The sequence below is a fragment of the Poeciliopsis prolifica genome, unplaced genomic scaffold, assembly GCF_027474105.1.
Source record: "Poeciliopsis prolifica strain line A6 unplaced genomic scaffold, Auburn_PproV2 SCAFFOLD019, whole genome shotgun sequence".
In the NCBI taxonomy this organism is placed as follows: Eukaryota; Metazoa; Chordata; class Actinopteri; order Cyprinodontiformes; family Poeciliidae; genus Poeciliopsis; species Poeciliopsis prolifica.
Window position 1 is genome coordinate 1,842,476 of NW_026562394.1, and position 6,453 is coordinate 1,848,928.

A 6,453-nucleotide genomic window follows, 5' to 3' on the forward strand; every position below is an offset into this window, starting at 1 on the left:
GGCTAAACGGGGCAAGAATACCCTCCTTTTCATCTGTTTACTCCTGTACCTAACATGGAAATGATCTCTTCTTGACCTGTCATTGAAGATTATTATCGATTACATTGATTTAGAGCCAAAAAAGATCTGGATTAGAGAAAATTTACAAATGAAGCCATATTGAAAATTGTCTGAAAGACTATTGTCTGCCAGTGACACAATGGCCGCATGTTCTTAGCTTGTTTAAGTTTGTTGTAGGACCATTCTCTATGAAAAGTGGGACCCTTACCGGGTTTAAATCTGTTTCCCTATTTTTTTTCTGCATATAAAATGCATCAAAATCGCAAGGGATCAAAATGCATGTCAGGTATTCAGCAATGGATGACAGGTGTGTCACCTGAGTGAAGTCGCCCCTCACCCCAACCACCTTCTTCAAATTAGATAAAATTGGTATAAAACGTTTGTGCTAGTTTGTGCAGCAAAATTTTTTGTTTGTGCTGCTATACCATTTTAGATATAAAGAAACATTTCGAGAGGTCGTCAAAGGTCCTAACATGCATCAATGTGTGCCTAACACAGGAAACTTTTGTACCCGCTTTGATGACAAATCATTTAATTGAATCATCAGCTTTTCTTTGTCTGTTGTAACAAAATATGCTTACATGACTCTAATAAACAACATCTCTCCAGCGGAGGTCTCTCAGAGTTATTTCTGGTGTGACAAGAAGTCATGTGTCATATATTAAAAGCAACTTGTTCCAAAGTAAATATAAACACGCCGTAAAGAAATGTTTTCTGGACAAAAGTTTGATTAACTAGAAAATACCTTACATTTTTCCATTCTTTTGCTTAATTATCACCATACTTCTAAAAACACCTAAACTCAAAGAAAAATAGACTAATACACAATTGAAGTGCAGCGAGTACAAAATGGATTATTTGTGCATCTGAAAAGGAAGTGTTAAAGAATGAAAGGCTAGTGCAAGATTGCAACACGTTGTGGGTAAGAGTTGTGGAAGTGATTGACTTTTTCTACAGCTCAGAAAAAAGCAGCAGAAATAGCAAACGATAAACAATAACACACAGGTTTTGCATAGCTTGTATATTTGTCAGCATGTATAGTCTACAGAAAATTACTCTGGATCAAATTCTACCAACAATGTTTTTCAAGCAGCCCCATTCTGTTAAGAAATGCAAAACAACAGAAAGTGTTGGGCTTTTTTTGTTGTCTTTTTCTCTTTTTTACAATAAATGAATGAAACAGTCTTGCCCATTTGTACAGCATGTTTGTGAATTAAAAAATATCTAATTTCCGAGTTGGAAAAGAAAGAAAAGAAAGCCTGGTGACGAGTTTCACACTAACCTAATCTTAGAATCCAATATGGCTGTTATTTAAAGATAGTTGCTTTACACAGTTCTTTGTTTGTTTTGTGTCATGCAGTTCTTGCAGTTTGTATCATTCTCAAATAAATTCCAAAGATCAATAGATCTAAAACCTCCATTGGTGGACATGTCTATTAGTATGAGTGCATAAAATTCAGGAACACATATCTGTTACTATAGCTTGTTTTGCTAAAAGTAACTAATTTTGTTGCTAAGTAGCAATCAAGAAATCTGCCTGATTTAGTGACTTGTAACTAGAATGTGGTTAAATTGTGTTTGGTGTTATTCCTACATAAAACTAGTAATTTCAGTGGTAAATTCCAACAGAAACATCTGTTCAAATTGCCAAATATTACACACACTTCAATAAATTGTCTGAAATTGGCACTTCTGAGGTTAAGCTATGTAGTGCAAAACTGTAACTGAAAAGTTCAAATGAAGTTCAAGGTGCAACTGGGATGTAAATTTTTTTTTTAAATCTGATGCTTGTGCTCATAGTGCTCTTATGAAAAATTGTAATTGTAATCACACATAATTAATTGTAATTGGATCACGGGGAACTAGATTTTTTCCAGTGGTTGCTTTCATTCACTTGGTTTGATCGGAGGTATAATTACTGGATTAAACCAGAGTCGAGGCACAAATGAAATCCTGCTCATAGCTTTATGCAACCTGATGAGGGAGAACGGGAGAAACCGAAAACAAAACGCAAAGCAACAACATCCAGCTCTCAAAACTCCACTCCATTTCTTCCGGCTGTCCTGTCTGCTGGCAGGCGGCCAACCCAAGTGTGTGGAAATGACACCGCCAGGGCGGCAGAGATTTTCCTTCATTTCTCTCCTTCCCGATCGCAGACTGGCTGACATTGGCTAGAAAGTGGAGCAGCTCGTCAGGGACAATCAATGCGAATCGATCGAGCTGCGCGGCTGAGGCTCCAGAGCTGGAAAATATCGCGGCAGTTGAAGAGAGCAAAAGGGAGAGAGAGAGAGAGCCAACAAACATCCCTGCAAATAAATGCGCTCTGACCCTCATAAACATGTCGCTCACTATGCAAACACGGGAGTCAAAAAGTCACTGCGTGCGTAATTACGCACGGGATTTGAGTTCCGGACGTACTTATAGTGAAGGTTATTTCACTTTTATGATCAGATAACTAGCTACATTAAAAGGATCTCTCTAAACTGCATTTATTTGTATGGTTGAACATGTTTTATTCTGTTTTTGAATTTATATCAATAGTTTGAACAGGTGAATGAAAAAAATGAGGAATGTCATTTAAAGTTACTAAAACCCATTTAGTAATGGACATGCTATTGTTGTTTTGTTTCCTAGCAGAACCCTTAGATGCACATAAATACTATGAAATCATCATGGGATTTTTACATTTTGTATCTCACACTCAGACGTATGTGAAAAACTGACAAGAGGTGGTGTAAACATTTATTTGCCCCCTAAATGTTAAATTCAGGTCAGCAGGTTGAAAGTTAAGTGTAACTGAGTAAAAGTAACTCGTTATTACTCACCTTTGTTGCTTCATTTGTGCCTAATGGTGGTTGGATTTGTTTGCAAGATAAGAAGGTTTGAAGTTTTCACCCTCTAAAAAAATTATTTTCTTTGAGTTTTTTTGTCCGAACCATCAGCCTGTGCAAAGTTTAGAAAAATAGCATTTAAACAGACTGGAATTATGCAGCATTCCCTTAGAATACGGCCTCCATGAAAAGCTCTAAAGAACTGATAAAAAAAAAAGGACATTTGGTTGTAAATTTTTTCCCTACTTAATGTAGTTCAAAATCTTGATTATATTTAGAGAATCATCCATTTCTCAGACCAACTCATAGAAATCTGCTTTTTTTATTATTGTTGAGTTGCACTGAGACATTTGTAAAAACCCTGCATATTATTGCATTTATTTAAGAATGAGAAGACTCTTTGTTCCAGAAATAATTGTCAAAATTCCTAGTGGCACATATGTTAGTTACCTTTAAATAAACATAATTGGATAATTTTTATATTGATTTTTTTTTTAAATTGATCATTGTTTCTAATCCACAGATTTCTGTTTCTGCAGGAATGAATAATACAAGATAGATGCTCATCTCTTTTAGAACCTTCCCATTTAGCCGTATGAGGATCCAAGTTTGACTTGCTCAATGTGAGGTAAAGATTTGGGTGATTGGTTTCAAAAACTCTTACCAAGTCTCTATAACAACCATTAGCTGCTATCTATATGCCACCAGTTGTTTGAAAGTGATACCATGAAAAAACTTTCTTCTGTCCTTCCACCACAAATGCAAATATGCAGAGTTTGCTAAATTCTGTTTTAGTCAGATGACATCAGTATTTAGGGTTTCAACAATAAACACAGAATTTTAGTGTGAAGTAAGGCAAAGGGTGAATATATGGAGATCCACCTCATGCCCTCTGCAATCCCCGTGTGATGGAGGGTCTGGAAATTAAAGGGAGTTTTTCTCCTAATTTCCCTGGAAACCTTTTGAGAATGCATGATATTACTATACTATTTGGAAATTTCAGCAACAAATGTTTGGAATTCAGCAATTAAAAATAACTTGCTCCTATGACTAGTACACCTGTCAGACCTGAATCCCATACAAAGCCTGAGAGCTTGGCAGAAAATTGAAGGTTCTATCCAAATTTAATCTCAATATATATGCTGAATGCCATTGCTGTGAAGTTTATTTGACCTTGACCACCTTTAAACAACATTAAACATCAATGAATATTTTTATACAAACATGATTTATCCATTCTCTTTCCGTACAGAAATTTGTCTTGCTTAGAGACAAAATAACATGAAGAAAAAGTTCAGGGAGATCAAAATAAATACTGATTGTTCTTGGATTGGCCTTGTGAAGGAGAATGATTTTATTGATGGTTTTCTGGTTATATAAGAATTAAATGAGTATGAAAGGAAATAATAAATAAAATCAGACCTAATCTGTTTTCTTAAATGCAATAAAAGTTCATATTTTATGACTGTGGCTCTTTATATATATGAATAAAGTTGTTTTAAATCTGAGAATTCCAACTAGACAAACTAAGCTATTTTATCAATGCATTGCTTGAAGCTGCCTGAGATTTTATGTACCGTGGCTTTTCAGATCACTTCCCAGCCATGCTGACATCATCAAAACCTGGAAGTGACTGGCACAAGTTAGATGAAACAACATGCTCCCAGTGTGAAAAACAGTGAGTTAAAAATATTTGAACAGCAACAAAAATGTGCACATTAGTTTGGTCCTTAACACGCACTTCCAAAATATTGCAGATGAAAACGCAATCCCCTTGGTCATCACGTTTGTTTTTGCTATTACTTCTAATGTAAAATTGTCTACTCATGCTCAAAATGCTGTCCCTTTCAGCCATTTATGATAAAATAAGCTATAATGTCTTTACTTATTTTGGTGTTTGTCTTTTTATTAGCTAATGCTATAAGAACAATGATACAAGCATGAAATGAATTTATCTACATTTTGAGTTAATGTGTCTTTGTTTTAGCCATGTCTGTGAACCTTAAGACTAATGCTTGTGAATTGTAAAACAATAAGGTCAAACAATAAGGTCTTGATTCTATTCTATTCTATTCTATTCTATTCTATTCTATTCTATTCTATTCTATTCTATTCTGTCTTTAATCTAGTCAGTTGTACTAGAACAGGAAGACTTTTTACTTTGCAATCTGCAATCATCTGTGCCTTTCATGGGTTTAAAAGGGGGTCAGAAAGAGACAGCAGGGGAGGAAAGGAGAGTCATGCGTGGATAGATGGGTTGGAAGGAGCAGCAAGCTGTGACTCTTGGACATGTTCTGGTGGGTGCGCTGAACCCCGGAGGCTTCAGCCACACTCGGCTCTTTGTTGTTTTCGTTCTGCACAGCCAGGCACGGTACTTTCCTGAGCCGGGGAGGAGGATTAGCGTTGCATGGCCTCCATCCCCAGCTGCACACATGAGCAACGCTGCAGGAAAGCCCCGCATGATGGCCCAAAAAGAGGTACGTCAGGGCTGAAGGGAGCTGGGAGAGACAAGGAACGACCAGCTTTCTTTCGTCCATTACTGCAAAATGTGAACTTTTAAGCACTAATCATTTAAAATGACATGTTTCTTTCTCGAAGTGCAATTTAATGTTGATTTTCTTTTCTCCCTAAACCAATCTGTTCCCCTTTTATTATTACTACTTGTGCTGCAACATTTTTACCACATTAGTTTATGTCATCACACTATTCTGTCAGTTTAGCAGCAATAAATTGCTTCTTTTGCAGCAAATAAAGTTTCCAAGGAAAATTCCACAGGAATCTCAAACCCAACACACATGCTTGACATGTTGGCTGATCTTCTGTAAAATAACACCCAAATTTATTTAGAGCATGTGGTCCAGTAACTGAGTATTTCACAACTCATCAAGAGATACTTCTTTTTTAAGCTCAGCTACAGAATACTCGCAGTCAGCTAAGAGTAATCACCAAAAATACCTTCTGCTTTAATCGTTTTCAAATGTTTGTGCCACTCTGGTGTTCACACTACTATGGGAAAAGGATGTGGCTCCCACTGGGAGTGGGACAAATACAGGCAGCTAAATACCAATTTCATTTGACTTGAAATTGGTATTTTTCTTCTTTCTCTCTGTTGGTTCGTACTTTTTTTTATCCTTATTTCAGCTCCTTTGGCTCAAAAATGACCAGTGTTAATTCTAATATGTTGTCTTTTAGTCCTACTGTTATAAGTACAACATGACTAAACTTAAGTCACAATTTAGTAATCTGTCAGTTTTGATTTGCACAATTCAGGGCCTCTGACAGTGAAATATCTTCGCCAGCCTGAAAATGAAATTATATTTTGCAATTTTTGTTTATTTTAAACAACTTTGACCTTTGCGAGCTCTTTGGGTCCATTTTCACTTTTTATAACAGTAAAACAAATGGAAGTCATTATTTACAGACAAATGCCCATTCTTAGGTTAAAGTTTATAATTTCACAAACGACACTTTCACTTTTTCACTCAAATACCATTTTTATTTTAAAAGTATGATGAAAAGAAGCAAAAACAGAAGAAATCTGTAGGAAGAAATTAGGGAGCAA